At 42.8% G+C, this 17,822-nt stretch overlaps 1 protein-coding gene across 2 annotated transcripts in view; it reads right to left on the reverse strand.

Annotated features, from left to right (window-relative positions):
• Positions 1-17,822, reverse strand: part of LOC117980444 (protein FAM153A) — a 76,659-nt gene that overhangs the window by 52,072 nt on the left and 6,765 nt on the right. The window contains exon 2 of one of the 2 annotated variants that reach the window (XM_063604323.1): positions 11,625-11,680. The exons of the other annotated variant lie outside the window; for it this stretch is intronic. The gene's annotated coding sequence lies outside the window, so the exon portion shown is untranslated. The remainder of the gene's footprint in view (positions 1-11,624; positions 11,681-17,822) is intronic. 2 annotated transcript variants of the gene reach the window in all.

Below are 17,822 nucleotides of genomic sequence, written 5' to 3' on the forward strand. Positions count from 1 at the left end.
ATCTGCACACTGCTATACAACCTCAGAAACCTCAATTAAAACAGACCTCAACTTCAAGAGCAAAAATTTCCATAGCTGCTCTGGGCCCAGTGAGATGGCATGTGAACATGTGGCCTGGGGCCAAGGAGGATGGCTGTGGACACCTGTGCCGGGACCAAGGAGGATGGCTGTGGACACCTGGGCTAGGCCCAAGAGGACAGCTTGGAATAACTGGGATGGGCCCAGAACGTAGGGCTACGAACACCTGGGCTGGCCCCAATGTGGACAGCTAGAAACCGCTGGTATGCGCTCAGGAGTTCTGTTCATTTTGGCTGAGCCAAAGGAAGACACGTGTGAACATCTGCACTGGGCCTAATTAAGACAACGGTGAACAGATGGGCTGTCCCCATTGAGGATGTCTGTGAAACCATGGCCTGGGACCATGGAAACTGCTGGAAACAACTGGGAGAAGTCCTGTGACAAAAGCCATGAACACCAGGGCTAGGCTCAATGGGGACAGGTGTGGACACCTGGGCTGGGCCCAGCGTGGATGGCTGTCAGTACCTGGGATGGCCTCTATGAGGGTGGCTGGCTCCAATTAGCACACGTGTAAGCAAACTGGCTGGCCTTGATGAGGACGGCTAGGGACATCTGGGCTGGCTGTCACGAGGATGACAGGGATCTTCTTGGCTGGCTTAGATGAGGACCACTGTGAACACCGGCGCAGGCCTGGATGAAGACAGCTGGGAAGCCCTGGGCTGGATACAATGAAGACAGCTATGAACAGGTGGCCTGGGGCCAGTGAAAATGGCTCTTAATCCTGGGCTTGATGTTACTGAGGGGTAGCGTGAACTCCTGGGCTTGCCTTGATATTGACAGCCATCAAAAACTGTTGCTATAATAAACTGAGTTCATACAAACAAGGAAGGCTGTGAACCCCTGGGCTGACCTTGATGGGGATGGCTGCAAACACCTGGCCTGGGCCCAGTGAGGACAGCTATGAAGGGCTAGGCAGGGCCCAGCGAGGTCAGCATGGAACTCCTGGGCTGGCCCAATAAGGATGTCTGTGAACACTGGTCTGGCCCACTGAGGACAAGGACTAACAGCTGGGCTAGCTACCAATGAGGACGGCTGTGAACGCCTTGGCTGGGCCCTCTAAGGACAGCTTGGAGTGTTTGGACTTGGCCCAGAGTAAACAGCTGTGAAGCCCTGAGCTGGGCCCAGTGAGGGTGGCTATGGAAACCTGGGCTGGGCCAGTGAGGACAGCTGTGAACACCTGGCCTGGGTCCAACGAGAGCAGCTGAGAACACTTGGGCTAAGCCAATAAGGACAGCTGTGGCACCGGGGACGATTGCCCTGAAGACAGCTGTTAACATCGTGGCTGGTCGCCTTGAGCACAGCTATGAATGTCTAGGCTGGGCCCAATGAAGACAGCCAAAAACACCTGCCCTGGTTTCAGTGAGAGCCACTGTGAGCACTTGGGCCTGTCCCCATGAGGATGCCTATGAACAGCTGGCTGGGCCCAAGATGAATGGCTCTTGACACCTAAACTCAGCCCTAGAAAGATGCTGTGAACAACTGGGCTAATCCCACTGATGACGACTATTAACACCTGGGCTGGGCCCAAGTGAGGGCGACTTCGGCTGGACCCGGAAAAAATGGCTGTGAACACCTTGGCTTTGCCTGATGAAGATGGCTATGAACCCATGGCCTGGGCCCAGTGAGGAAATCTGTGAACACCTGCGCTAGCCCCAGTGAGGGAAGCTGGGAAAACCTGGGCTGGGCCCAGTAAAAGCAGCAGTGAACAACCAGGCTGGCCTCAGGAGGACAGCTTTGAACACTGAAACTGATCATGATGAGGATGGCTGTGAATGCCTGGGCTGGCCCAGATGAGGAGCACTATTAACTTCTGGGCTCGCCCCCAGTTAGAACAGCCATGAACACCTGGTCTTGCTCAAGTAATGATTGCAAGGAACAACTAGGCTCAGCCAATGAGGACAGCTGTGAACCCCTGCACTGAGACAAATGACGATGGCTGGGAACACCTCAGCTGGCCCCAGTGAGGACGGCTATGGATACCTGAGCTGTGCTCCATGGGGATGGCAATGTACACCAAGGTTCGGCCAAGTGACAGTTCTGAGAAACCTGGCTGACACCAGTGAAGACCGCTGTGAAAGCATGGGCTGCTCCTAGTTAAGACAGCTTTGCATACCCGGTCTGGGCCCAGTCAGATCGAGTGTCAACATCTGGCCTGGGGCCAAGGAGGATAGCTCTGAACACCTGTGCTGGACCAATGAGGATGGCTGTGGACACCTGGGCTGGGCCCAAGGAAACAGCTTGGAATAACGGATTGGCCCAGAATGCATGGCTACCAACACCTGGGCTGACCCCAATGTGGAAAGCTATAAATACCTGATGTGGGCTCAGGAGAACAGCCTTGTTCCTTTTGGCTGAGCCCTGTGAGGCAGCTATGGGCATCTGCACTTGGCCTAATTAAGACAACGGTGAACATCTGGGCCGTCCCCATTGAGGACACCTGTCAACACCTGGCCTGGGACCATGTGAATTGCTCGGAACACCTGGATTAAGTCCAGTGAGGAAAACTATGAACACGCGGGCTATGCCCACTGAGGACAGCTGTGGACACATGGGCTGGCCCCAGTGAGGATGCCTGTAAATACCTGAGATGAGCTCTATGAAGGTGGCTGGCCCCAATAAGCACGAGTGTGAACAAACTGGCTGGCCTCGATGAGGATGGCTATGGACATCTGGGCTGGCTATCGTGTGGATGGTAAGAGAACACCTTGGCTGGCTTAGATGAGGCCCACTGTGAACACCTTTGCAGGCCTGGATGAAGCCAGCTTCGAAGCCCCGAGCTGGGCCCGATGAAGACAGGTATGAACAGGTCGTCTGGGGCCAATGAAAATGGCTCTCAAACCCTGGGCTTGATGCCATTAAGGAGAATGGCGAACACCTGGGCTTGCTTTGCTTTTGATTGCTATGAAAAACTTAGCTCATGCAAATGAGGACCTACAGTTGTGAGCCACTGTGCCCCGCCCTACTTTGTATTATTAAAACACATGCCAAACCGGGCGTCGTGGCTCTTGCCTGTGATCTCAGCACTTTGGGTGGTGGAGACGAGTGGATCGAGGTCTGAAGTTCAAGGCCAGCGTGGCCAAGATGCTGAAACCCCACCTCTACTTAAAATACAAATACTACCCGGGTGTAGTGGCAAGTGCATGTAATCCCAGCTACTCAGGAGGCTGAGGCAGGAGAGTCGCTTGAACTCGGGCGGCAGAGGTTGCATTGAGCCAAGACTGTGCCACTGCACTCCAGCCTGGGCAGCAGAGAGAGACTGTCTCAAAAAAACAAAACAAAACAAAAGACAAACAGAAAAACATGCCAATAGGATAAAAAAAAAAAAAAAGAAAGACAAGTACTGAGCTTTAAAATGAGCTGAAATCTCCTTTCTGCCACTTCCTATATATAAAAAAACTATCCTGATCTCTTTGAGTCTCACGTTCTCTATCTAGAGAAACACTTGACCGAATGTTTAACACAGGTTAAAGTACTAGAGGTTATTTTAACTTGTCCTATGATTCCTTAAAATTCTGTAATTCTATGTGCTGTTGATTCTGTCTATAAGAAAACTGGGAATACATAGTCAGCAGATTTTGAAAAAATAATATAACAAAAGAAAGACCAAGAAAAGCAGAGAAGAAAGTTTTACAACATCAAGACAGGATTATAGAAATGTCATGGAAAAAGGAAAAAGTCTAAAAAAAAGTATTATTGAAGTAAGCAGAAGTACTAGCCTAAAGGGAAAACCAAACTGGGAAGTCAAATAATTCTGAGACTTGTCTAATCTTGCTTTTGTAAAATTATAATCCTATGGCCAAACCTTTACTTTGCCCTAAAGCCTTTGATGGTAAAATAAGATATTGGCTACCACTGAAACTGTCAAATTTATTAGGAGAAACTCTGGACTAACCACATTTCTAACAATAACCTTAAATGAGAGTTAACATACAACTAGATTTGACTGTCTAAATTAATCTGATTCAGACGTATACCTTGATCCAAGTGCTGCACAGATTTCTATCAATCTATGCTGAGGAGCAAGATAAGGGATCTGGAAGCCAGACAGGCTGATGGTTTAACTGTGGGTCAGCTACTTTGTTAACTACGGGGTCATGAGCCAATTAATCAACCTCTAAACCACAGTTGCCTATGTAATAAACAGTAGGTTATAAGAACACAGATGTTGCGATGGCTTTATGGGATGATAAATGCATAGCACACAATAGGGGTTTAGCCCAGAATACAACACTCAACAGATATGAATCTCTTCCATCTAGATTTCCTTAGTTAACATAATTTTTTAAATCTGTAAAATCCTACCTGACTGTATATTCATCAGAACTCCCAGAATCTATTCAAGAAAAAGGTATACTGCATTATAAATCAATAATAATTGTATAGAATATTAAAAGCATAAGAAGGCACAGTGATACATGCCTGTATTCCCAACTACTTGGGAGGCTGAGGCAGGAGGATCACTTGAGGAACCCAGAAGTTTGAGGCCAGCTTGGGAAACAGCAAGACTCTACCTTCACAAAAAAGTTATGCACACTTGTGTGCAGACTTCAGACCATGTTTTTTTCTTTTCTTTTCTTTTCTTTTTTTAAAGCATAGGACTGATGCTTTGTTATAAAGCATTCCTTTGGGAGCATAACCGGGACCTTATTAGAATTAATATTAATTATACCTATTAGTAGATAATTAATGCAGTAAGAACTCTTACTTCCCTTACTTTGTATTTATTAAATGCAAAGAAGAATACATTTATAAAATTTGATATCTACAAGTGAACCGCAGTATACAAGTTATCCTAGCCAAACCCTGTGAGATTGACTAAAAATGGTATTGTTAGCAGAACAGGTGTGATGAATGAACAGTGTCAAAGAGCATGATTTCAGGACCAAAACATGACGGGCAGTTCAAACAGAGTATACAGTAGTACCCCTTGTCCACTGGATGTGTGGAAAAGACACCTTTGACCTGTTTTTCTCTGCTGTCACGTCACAGCAACAATCATCAACAAAGAAGTCTCCTGTGACGAAACGTGTGGAGGGTTTTTCTCCACCAACAAGTAAGCAATCATTTCTGCAGATGACACAAACTGGGCATCCTCTAAGTCAATTCTCACACTCTATCTGCAGATAGCATCAGATTGCACAGGTAAAGGGCTCAGTCCCATGAAACTGCCTCCCTACATCAGTCGTAGGTCTGAAACTCCAGAACTTCTGGCCAACTGTCTTCAAATTGGGGTTCCCAGGACTCCCTCTTTGGGTTAAATTGAATTGCTAGAGTGGCTCAAAGTACTCAGGGAAACACATTTACCAGTTTTCTATGAATGACATTACAAAAGATACAGATGAAGAGATGCATAGTGCAAAGTATGGGGGAGGTGGCACGGAGATTCCATGCCCTCCCAGGACACACCACCCTGTAGGAGCCTCCATGCATTCAGCCATCTGGAAGCTCTCCAAGCCCAGTCACTTTGGGTCTTGATGAAAGCTTCATTATATTGGCATCACTGATTAATCACTGGCCTTTGGTGACTGACAACCTTCAGCTCTTCTCTCCTCTCCAGAGTCTCCTGAATGAGACAGAAGATCTCAACACTCTAATCAATCACGTCTTCAGGATGGTGACCAGTTCCCATCCTGAAGCTACCTAGGGGTTTCCAGCCATGGATCATTAGCATACAAAAAAACATCACTTTGGAAATCCTAAGGATTTTAAGAATTGTACCCAACAAATGAGTTAAGATCCAGAGATTTTACATCTGCAGTTTTGATTTCTGTGGTTACAGTTACTAATAGTCAACTGTATTCCAAAAATATACACGGAAAACTCCAGAAATAAAGAGGTCATAAGTTTTAGTGTGCCATTCCGAGAAGCACAGTGAAACCGTCAGCACCCTCTATCCAGCCCAGGATGTGAATCGTCCTGCAGCGCACCCACACCGCACATGCTGTCCACCCGTGAGTCATCAACACGGTCTCCTCCTGTAGCCCGCCGCCAACATCAAGGCCTGACGATCTAGGATCACGTCATTCACCTCAGTTCATCTCATTACACGGGCATTGTATCACTTCACATCATCACAAGAAAAAGGGTGAGAACCAGCCGGGTGCAGTGGCTCACACCTGTAATCCCAGCACTTTGGGAGGCCGAGGCGGGCGGATCACGAGGTCAGGAGATCAAGACCATCCTGGCTAACACGGTGAAACCCCATCTCTACTAAAGAAATCCGAAAAAAAAAAATTAGCCGGGCTTTGTGGCGGGCGCCTGTAGTCCCAGCTACTCCGGAGGCTGAGGCAGCAGAATGGTGTGAACCCAGGAGGCAGAGCTAGCAGCGAGCCGAGATCACAGCATTGCACTCCAGCCTGGGCGACAGAGCGAGACTCCGTCCCAAAAAAAAAAAAAGGGTGAGAACCGTACAATATATTTCAAGAGACCACATTCAAGTAACTTTTATTACAGTATAATTTGTTATTTTATTGTTCGTTTCTTACTGTGCCTAATTTATACATTAAATATTATCATGGTTATGTATGTGTCGGAAAAACCAGTGGGTGATTCAGTACTATTTGTGGTCTCAGGCATTCACTGGGGGTGTCTTAGAATGTTATCCCCCATAGTTAACGGGGAACTACTGCACTTATTTTGTTGTAACACAACACAGCCTCTCTAGCTCTTCAGTTAAAACTTTTCGGTTTAGAATAAAACACCCTATCACCAGAAGCCAGCAGAACGTAGGAATCAGACCAGCAACAGGGATCCTTGCAAAAGCTTTCCAGCTGCCAGTGGAGAAGAGCTCAAGAGAGCTCAACGTGTTACTCTGGATACTACTCTTCTGGGGAAGGTGCTGGGTGGTTTCCTTAGTTGTAGCTATATACTCTGCCCCACGTATAACAAGGCCCAAATTCACCTGCCATTTTACCTCCCACGGAAAGAACCACTGGAAAGATCACTCCTTTAAGAGCTTATCCACTCGGAACCACGCCTCACATTCAGAGAGAAGCTTAAGAAACACCGGCGAGGTGTGCCAGGCTGCCAGGCAGTACTATATGATGTGAAAAATATACAGAAAGAAAACTATCAATGCCCTCTTGCTGCCAGAATGTTCCAATGCTTGCCCCTTTCCCTAGTAGGAGAAAAAAATTCTTTTTCACCTCACATAAAGCAAAACTGCCGTCCCTCACGACACAGAATCTAGTTGCAGGTGAGTCATGTCATCATAACACAGACTGTTTTCAAACTCATCCCTCAAAGGAAGAGGATCAGTGAGGAACGTATGTATTTACCTATAACATTCACTGCCTGGTCTTATTTCCAACCCAAGGTAAGTATGAAAGACTTTGTGATTCCAGTTTTTTAAAGTACAACCTCTTGAGCTTCTCCCCTTCCATTGCTAGGGAGTCTATCTGGACCCACCTCACTGGAGCAAGATGCTCCAGTTTGTGCTGTGTGGTATTGCATGGTGTCATTTTCCTCAACCCTTTCCATTATGTGGCAAAGGCCTATACAAATCATGTTTCCTAAGTATGTAAAGCATATGTCATCAGACCTTACAATGACAAAGAAGCTAAAGAAAAACAAAAGGACAAAGAACATCTTAAATGACTACATTCAATTACCATGGAACTTTACTTTTTTAACTATTCAAAAAGATATCCACTGTATTATTTCAACTATATGACTCTCCTGAAAAAAGTAAAACTATGAAGACAGATAAAACATCAGTGGTTTCCAGCAGCTGCTGGGGAGAAAGGGAGAGATGAACAGGCATAGAATAGAGCATTTTTAGGGCAGTGAAACTGTTCTATCTATAATAAATAGATACATGTCATTATACATTTGTCCAAATTCACAGAATGTACAGTATTAAGAATGGAGCCTGATGTCAACTATGAACTTTGAGTGATTATAATGTGTCAATGTAGGATCATCAGTTGTAACAAATGTACCACTCTGGTGGAAAATACTAATCATGGGGGAGGCCGTGCATGTGTGGGAGGCATGGAACAGAGGAGAAATCTCTGTACCTTCCTCCGATTCTGCTGTGAACCTAAAACTGCTATAAGAAATAGAGTTATTGATTTAAAAAACATATTCACTGTCTATGCATCCCAGGATTTCCAGAACAAAAATAAAAAATAAAAGATATTCACTGAATCTGTTATGATATATTTAAGCAGGACACAGTGGTAACCCTAAAAATTGGAGATCATTAAAGACCAAAGTAACAGCATGTGGGCATGATTTCTCAAATCGCAGTATAGAAAATGCATAAAACAAATAAATTCAATTGCAAGCTTAGGCAAGAAAATATTGATAAAATGATTGAATATCTTATTTCCTAACTCTAAACAGGGATTTAGCACGACATGAAAAGTAGATTCACATAATCAAAATAAAAGACCATTTTTATTCTAATTTTAACTCAGAAATTATTATGCTTATTCAATTTAACACTTTCACTGAAAGGTTAAAGAGATAAGAAGGACAGATTATAATTGCTTAATATTGCTATGGTAACTTCCATTCAAATACCTGTGAGTCACCAGAAGTCAAAAAGGTAGCCAGCATTGCAACACAGGATGGATCATGCAACAGAAACTAGTACCAGGTTACCTTATCTTATAATATTATTTGCTGTTAAAATGAAATTTTAAAACAGCACCAAAAGTTAAGTTGGGGCTAAAACTGTTGTGCAGGAAAGATTTCATATAGCAGGCGAGAGACTGCCGTCCTTAGAAAGACCCGCATGCAAGCCTGGCCCTTGGCTGTTGTTTAGGAAATTGGAATTGGGAGGGTTCCCACCATGCCCTAAGACTGGTCACTGTGTCTAAAGTGTTGATAGAAACAATGCGGTTACTTCTGAGCAGCTGCTTTCCTTCTGAGAGTCGGAATGTGGGTACATGTGAGGGAGAGTAACCTCCATAAAAAACACTTGGGTACCGAGTCTCTAATGAGATTCTGGGACTGGTAGACATCACTGCACATGGGTTGTCAAAATGTGAGGCTGGGAGAATTAAGCAGATCCTGGGAACTCCACAGGAGAGAACTTCTGGAAGCTTGTGCCTGGTTGCCTCCAGACTTGACCACCACATGCACCTTTTCCCTCTCATTTTGCTTGTACCCTTTCACTGTAATCAATTAAAGATCTGAATATGATTATTTGCTGAATCCTGTGAGTCCTTCTAGTGAATCACCAAACCTGGGGGTGGTCTTGGGAACCCTTGTCACAAATGCATTATATAAGGTTTTTATTAAGTTGACATGATGTACGTGACTATATAATCAGATGGTTATTTCACAGAATAGCTTTCCCTAATCTGTTTTTCTTTTCTTTCCTTGATATTTGACTTGGAGGTTCTTGTATTTCTATATTCAACTGATTAAAGCCATAAAAGAAATAAGTGAAGCAATTGTTAGAAAATAATGGGAAATAAGCAGCAATCCTAGTTTTACCAGAATAAAAAATAGGGAATCTTGATGATTGACAATATGTTCTACAATATGAATGTTTCAAGAAAAAAAAATGAAAAGGTGGTCAATTTTCTGCAACTCAACTGGGCTTCATTCCTTTTTATAATAATTGTGCAGGCCAGGTGTGGTGGCTCACATCCGTAAAATCCTAGCATTTTGGGAGGCCGAAGCAGGAGGATCACTTGAGCCCAGAAGTTCCAGACTTCCAGACCAGCCTGGGCAATATAGTGAGGAAAAAAAAAACCTTAAAAGGAAAATTAGCCAAGCGTGGTGGTGCATGCCTGTAGTCCCAGCTACTTGGGAGGCTGAGGTGAAAGAATCATTTAAGGCCAGAATGCAGAAGTTGCAGGGAGCCAAGATAGATCCCACCACTGCACTCCAGTACTGGCAACAGAGGGAGACCTGTCTCAAAAAATAATAATAATAAAAATGAATGAATGAATAAATAAATAAATGATTGTGTATCCAGCTAGATGTAACTACACATGGCTACAATTCCAGCTACTCAGGAGGATGAGGTGGGACGACTACTTGAGCTCAGAAGTTCCAGGCTACAGTGAGCTATGACTGTACCACTGAATAGACACCATATTCTAGCCTGGGCAACATAGAGAGAGCCCATCTCTTATAATAATGATAATAAATTAATTGTGCATCATTCAAGTAACTTGTATAACTGGAAAAAAGCATAACCATTGAATATAGTATAATAGTATAACTACTGATCATAGAGTTCCTTTTACTTGCCCCTAATCTTTTCATTTCTCATAAGACTAAAACATGGTTGACCCATTCAAGGCAGTTCATCACAGAACAAGTCAAAAAGCCAAAAGAATTGCATCCAAGCTGTAGGCTGTGTTATCCACTACTCCTTGCAAGCAGTGGATTTGGTCATTAAGAATCAGCAGGACTTTTAACTTTGTGTGCGTGTGTGTGTGTGTGCACCTGAACGCACATGTGTCTATGTGCACGTGTGTGTGTAAACTATGACAGATAAAACCATTTTGCTTATGTAAGAATATGTAACATAACTTGTGCTTCTCACAAAGGAATTGCTTTTCTGTCTTCTGCACTCAGTAGGTATCTTCAAAAAATAATCTCCTATTCGTATGGGTGCACACTGGTTCACTTTTACAGTTCTTACTGCCATTTATTTATTCTACGAGAAAGGGATTGTTGAGTTCCCGGTTCTAAAGATACTTTCTTAGTGACACAAATTAACAGGTAATACAGTTCACCCTTGAACAGCAAGGGTTTGAATTGCAGGAGTTCATTTATATGCAGATTTTCTTCTGCCTCTGCAACCCAGAGACAGCAAGACCAACCTCTCTTCCTTCTCAGCCTAAACAACCTGAAGATGATAAAGATGCAGACCTTTGTGAGGATCCATTTACGCTTTATGAAAAGTCAATATATTTTTCCTGCAGATTTTCTTTCTAACAGCTTCACTTGTCTAGCTTACTTTATTGTAAGAACACAGTATATAATAATGCAGCACAAATAAAATAGGTGTTAATCGACCGTTTATGTTATCAGGAAGGCTTCCAGTCAATAGTGGGCTATTAGTAGCTAAATTGGGAAAATCAAAAGTTATACTTAGATTTTCAGCTGCACTGGAATCAGAGCCCCTAACCCCCACATTATTCATGGGTCAACTGTAATTATGTATTTACTAAATAGAAACAATTTATTATAAAAGTAAACAACTTATTATAAAAATGAACTAGAAGAGCCATATGTATAACAAGTCCAATTTGTTACAATGTGACTATAGAGAAAACATAAATATTATATAGGATTTTCGGGATCATAATTAAGTAAATGATTTTTTTTCAGATAATACTGTTTGAGATTATAAATTAGCTACAACTACCTTCTTAAATAACTCTTAATTCCAAACTAAAGAAGTTAAATTAAGAAACTAATGTACATGTATGTGTATATGTACATATACATGCAATTTACACATCTTTTTAAACTTTTCTTTTCCTTCAAAACTACCTTAATCTTACATCTTAATTTTTTCAAACCAAGAGTAGGACCACCACGAGAAATGAGAAATTCACTATCAGAAGTCTTACCTGGATTGTAAGTTTTAAGAATCTTCTTTTTAAGTTCCAAAATTTGGTGTGGAATTCTGTATATAAAAAAGTAATAAATAAAATTGCTATTTTAATACTGAAATAAAAGCTACCATATTAAATTCTTGATGTTTGGTAAATGTATAATCAAACTGATTCTTTTTTCCTCGCTGGCTATCACAAAATACATCTTCACACATCAACGTACTTCTATATCTATTGTGACTTCCTATGGATGCAACTGAAATTTACGTATAAGATCCATTCTATGGGTTCTTTTTAAAATAAGTGCTGTGAAAAACAAAGTGCATGTATCTCTATTTCCCAAGGGTATTTTAGTATAATGGAATTGAAGGGTAACGGGCATACACATTTTTAAAATATAGGACTTACCACCAAATTATCTATTTAAAAAGGAATCAGCAACTTAAACTTCAAGCAGCAGTATAAAAAACATCCTCATACATATTGTGGATAGAAAACAGCTTCATTCCTCTTTTAATTTAAATTCTTATACCAGAAACGCAAAGGCTTGTTTTCCTATGTACAGAAGAAACTTGTAGCGGGAAGAGCCAAGATGGCCGAATAGGAACAGCTCCGGTCTACAGCTCCCAGCGTGAGCGACGCAGAAGACGGGGGATTTCTGCATTTCCATCTGAGGTACCGGGTTCATCTCACTAGGGAGCGCCAGACAGTGGGCGCAGGTCAGTGGGTGCGCGCACCGTGCACGAGCCGAAGCAGGGCGAGGCATTGCCTCACACGGGAAGCGCAAGGGGTCAGGGAGTTCCCTTTCCGAGTCAAAGAAAGGGGTGACGGACGCACCTGGATAATCGGGTCACTCCCACCCGAATACTGCGCTTCTCGGACCGGCTTAAAAAACGGTGCCCCACGGGATTATATCCGGCACCTGGCTCGGAGGGTCCTGCGCCCACGGAGTCTCGCTGGTTGCTAGCACAGCAGTCTCAGATCAAACTGCAAGGCGGCAGCGAGGCTGGGGGAGGGGCGCCCGCCATTGCCCAGGTTTGCTGAGGTAAACAAAGCAGCAGGCAAGCTCGAACTGGGCGGAGCCCACCACAGCTCAAGGAGGCCTGCCTGCCTCTGTAGGCTCCACCTCTGGGGGCAGGGCACAGACAAACAAAAAGACAGCAGTAACCTCTGCAGACTTAAAGGTCCCTGTCTGACAGCTTTGAAGAGAGCAGTGGTTCTCCCAGCACGCAGCTGGAGATCTGAGAACGGGCAGACTGCCTCCTCAAGTGGGTCCCTGACCCCTGACCCCCGAGCAGCCTAACTGGGAGGCACCCCCCCAGCAGGGGCACACTGACACCTCACACAGCCGGGTACTCCAACAGACCTGCAGCTGAGGGTCCTGTCTGTTAGAAGGAAAACTAACAAACAGAAAGGACATCCACACGAAAAACCCATCTGTACATCACCATCATCAAAGACCAAAAGTAGATAAAACCACAAAGATGGGGAAAAAACAGAACAGAAAAACTGGAAACTCTAAAACGCAGAGCGCCTCTCCTCCTCCAAAGGAACGCAGCTCCTCACCAGCAACGGAACAAAGCTGGATGGAGAATGACTTTGACGAGCTGAGAGAAGAAGGCTTCAGACGATCAAATTACTCTGAGCTACGGGAGGACATTCAGACCAAAGGCAAAGAAGTTGAAAACTTTGAAAAAATTTAGAAGAATGTATAACTAGAATAACCAATACAGAGAAGTGCTTAAAGGAGCTGATGGAGCTGAAAACCAAGGCTCGAGAACTACGTGAAGAATGCAGAAGCCTCAGGAGCCGATTTGATCAACTGCAAGAAAGGGTATCAGCAATGGAAGATGAAATGAATGAAATGAAGCAAGAAGGGAAGTTTAGAGAAAAACGAATAAAAAGAAATGAGCAAAGCCTCCAAGAAATATGGGACTATGTGAAAAGACCAAATCTACGTCTGATTGGTGTACCTGAAAGTGACGGGGAGAATGAAACCAAGTTGGAGAACACTCTGCAGGATATTATCCAGGAGAACTTCCCCAATCTAGCAAGGCAGGCCAACGTTCAGATTCAGGAAATACAGAGAATGCCACAAAGATACTCCTCGAGAAGAGCGACTCCAAGACACATAATTGTCAGATTCACCAAAGTTGAAATGAAGGAAAAAATGTTAAGGGCAGCCAGAGAGAAAGGTCGGGTTACCCACAAAGGGAAGCCCATCACACTAACAGCGGATCTCTCGGCAGAAACCCTACAAGCCAGATGACAGTGGGGGCCAATATTCAACATTCTTAAAGAAAAGAATTTTCAACCCAGAATTTCATATCCAGCCAAACTAAGCTTCATAAGTGAAGGAGAAATAAAATCCTTTACAGACAAGCAAATGCTGAGAGATTTTGTCACCACCAGGCCTGCCCTAAAAGAGCTCCTGAAGGAAGTGCTAAACATGGAAAGGAACAACCGGTACCAGCCCCTGCAAAGTCATGCCAAAATGTAAAGACCATTGAGACTAGGAAGAAACTGCATCAACTAGCGAGCAAAATCACCAGCTAACATCATAATGACAGGATCAAATTCACACATAACAATATTACCTTTAAATGTAAATGGACGAAATGCTCCAGTTAAAAGACACAGACTGGCAAATTGGATAAAGAGTCAAGACCCATCAGTGTGCTATATTCAGGAAACCCATCTCACGTGCAGAGACACACATAGGCTCAAAATAAAAGGATGGAGGAAGATCTACCAAGCAAATGGAAAACAAAAAAAGGCAGGGGTTGCAATCCTAGTCTCTGATAAAACAGACTTTAAACCAACAAAGATCAAAAGAGACAAAGAAGGCCATTACATAATGGTAAAGGGATCAATTCAACAAGAAGAGCTAACTATCCTAAATATATATGCACCCAATACAGGAGCACCCAGATTCATAAAGCAAGTCCTGAGTGACCTACAAAGAGACTTAGACTCCCACACATTAATAATGGGGGACTTTAACACCCCACTGTCAACATTAGACAGATCAACGAGACGGAAAGTCAACAAGGATACCCAGGAATTGAACTCAGCTCTGCACCAAGCAGACCTAATAGACATCTACAGAACTCTCCACCCCAAATCAACAGAATATACATTTTTTTCAGCACCACACCACACCTATTCCAAAATTGACCACATACTTGGAAGTAAAGCTCTCCTCAGCAAATGTAAAAGAACAGAAATTATAACAAACTATCTCTCAGACCACAGTGCAATCAAACTAGAACTTGGGATTAGGAATCTCACTCAAAACCGCTCAACTACATGGAAACTGAACAACCTGCTCCTGAATGACTACTGGGTACATAACGAAATGAAGGCAGAAATAAAGATCTTCTTTCAAACCAACGAGAACAAAGACACAACATACCAGAATCTCTGGGACGCATTCAAAGCAGTGTGTAGAGGGAAACTTATAGCACTAAATGCCCACAAGAGAAAGCAGGAAAGATCCAAAATCGACACCCTCACATCACAATTAAAAGAACTAGAAAAGCAAGAGCAAACACATTCAAAAGCTAGCAGAAGGCAAGAAATAACTAAACTCAGAGCAGAACTGAAGGAGATAGAGACACAAAAAACCCTTCAAAAAATTAATGAATCCAGGACCTGGTTTTTTGAAAGGATCAACAAAACTGTGATAGACCGCTAGCAAGACTAATAAAGAAAAAAAGAGAGAAGAATCAAATAGACGCAATAAAAAATGATAAAGGAGATATCACCACCGATCCCACAGAAATACAAACTACCATCAGAGAATACTACAAACACCTCTACGCAAATAAACTAGAAAATCTAGAAGAAATGGATAAATTCCTTGACACATACACTCTCCCAAGACTAAACCAGGAAGAAGTTGAATCTCTGAATAGACCAATAACAGGATCTGAAATTGTGACAATAATCAATAGTTTACCAACAAAAAAGAGTCCGGGACCAGATGGATTCACAGCCGAATTCTATCAGAGGTACAAGGAGGAACTGGTACCATTCCTTCTGAAACTATTCCAATCAATAGAAAAAGAGGGAATCCTCCCTAACTCATTTTATGAGGCCAGCATCATTCTGATACCAAAGCCGGGCAGAGACACAACCAAAAAAGAGAATTTTAGACCAATATCCTTGATGAACATTGATGCAAAAATCCTCAATAAAATACTGGCAAAACGAATCCAGCAGCACATCAAAAAGCTTATCCACCATGATCAAGTGGGCTTCATCCCTGGGATGCAAGGCTGGTTCAATATACGCAAATCAATAAATGTAATCCAGCATATAAACAGAGCCAAAGACAAAAACCACATGACTATCTCAATAGGTGCAGAAAAAGCCTTTGACAAAATTCAACAACCCTTCATGCTAAAAACTCTCAATAAATTAGGTATTGATGGGACGTATTTCAAAATAATAAGAGCTATCTATGACAAACCCACAGCCAATATCATACTGAATGGGCAAAAACTGGAAGCATTCCCTTTGAAAACTGGCCCAAGACAGGGATGCCCTCTCTCACCACTCCTATTCAACATAGTGTTGGAAGTTCTGGCCAGGGCAATTAGGCAGGAGAAGGAAATAAAGGGTATTCAATTAGGAAAAGAGAAAGTCAAATTGTCCCTGTTTGCAGACGACATGATTGTATATCTAGAAAACCCCATTGTCTCAGCCCAAAATCTCCTTAAGCTGATAAGCAACTTCAGCAAAGTCTCAGGATACGAAATCAACGTACAAAAATCACAAGCATTCTTATACACCAATAACAGACAAACAGAGAGCCAAATCATGAGTGAACTCCCATTCACAATTGCTTCAAAGAGAATAAAATACCTAGGAATACAACTTACAAGGGATGTGAAGGACCTCTTCGAGGAGAACTACAAACCACTGCTCAAGAAAATAAAAGAGGACACAAACAAATGGAAGAACATTCCATGCTCATGGGTAGGAAGAATCAATATCATGAAAATGGCCATACCGCCCAAGGTAATTTACAGATTCAATGCCATCCCCATCAAGCTACCAATGACTTTCTTCACAGAATTGGAAAAAACTACTTTAAAGTTCATATGGAACCAAAAAAGAGCCCGCATTGCCAAGGCAATCCTAAGCCAAAAGAACAAAGCTGGAGGCATCACACTACCTGACTTCAAACTATACTACAAGGCTACAGTAACCAAAACAGCATGGTACTGGTACCAAAACAGAGATATAGATCAATGGAACAGAACAGAGCCCTCAGAAATAACGCCGCATATCTACAACTATCTGATCTTTGACAAACCTGACAAAAACAAGCAATGGGGAAAGGATTCCCTATTTAATAAATGGTGCTGGGAAAACTGGCTAGCCATATGTAGAAAGCTGAAACTGGATCCCTTCCTTACACCTTATACAAAAATCAATTCAAGATGGATTAAAGACTTAAACATTAGACCTAAAACCATAAAAACCCTAGAAGAAAACCTAGGCATTACCATTCAGGACATAGGCATGGGCAAGGACTTCATGTCTAAAACACAAAAAGCAATGGCAACAAAGGACAAAATTGACAAATGGGATCTAATTAAACTAAAGAGCTTCTGCACAGCAAAAGAAACTACCATCAGAGTGAATAGGCAACCTACAACATGGGAGAAAATTTTCGCAACCTACTCATCTGACAAAGGGCTAATATCCAGAATCTACAATGAACTCAAACAAATTTACAAGGAAAAACAAACAACCCCATCAAAAAGTGGGCGAAGGACATGAACAGACACTTCTCAAAAGAAGACATTTATGCAGCCAACAGACACATGAAAAAATGCTCATCATCACTGGCCATCAGAGAAATGCAAATCAAAACCACAATGAGATACCATCTCACACCAGTTAGAATGGGGATCATTAAAAAGTCAGGAAACAACAGGTGCTGGAGAGGAGGTGGAGAAATAGGAACACTTTTACACTGTTGGTGGGACTGTAAACTAGTTCAACCATTGTGGAAGTCAGTGTGGCGATTCCTCAGGGATCTACAACTAGAAATACCATTTGACCCAGCCATCCCATTACTGGGTATATACCCAAAGGACTATAAATCATGCTGCTATAAAGACACATGCACACGTATGTTTATTGCGGCATTATTCACAATAGCAAAGACTTGGAACCAACCCAAATGTCCAACAATGA

Source organism: Pan paniscus, chromosome 4 (assembly GCF_029289425.2).
Source record: "Pan paniscus chromosome 4, NHGRI_mPanPan1-v2.0_pri, whole genome shotgun sequence".
NCBI classification, from domain to species: domain Eukaryota; kingdom Metazoa; phylum Chordata; class Mammalia; order Primates; family Hominidae; genus Pan; species Pan paniscus.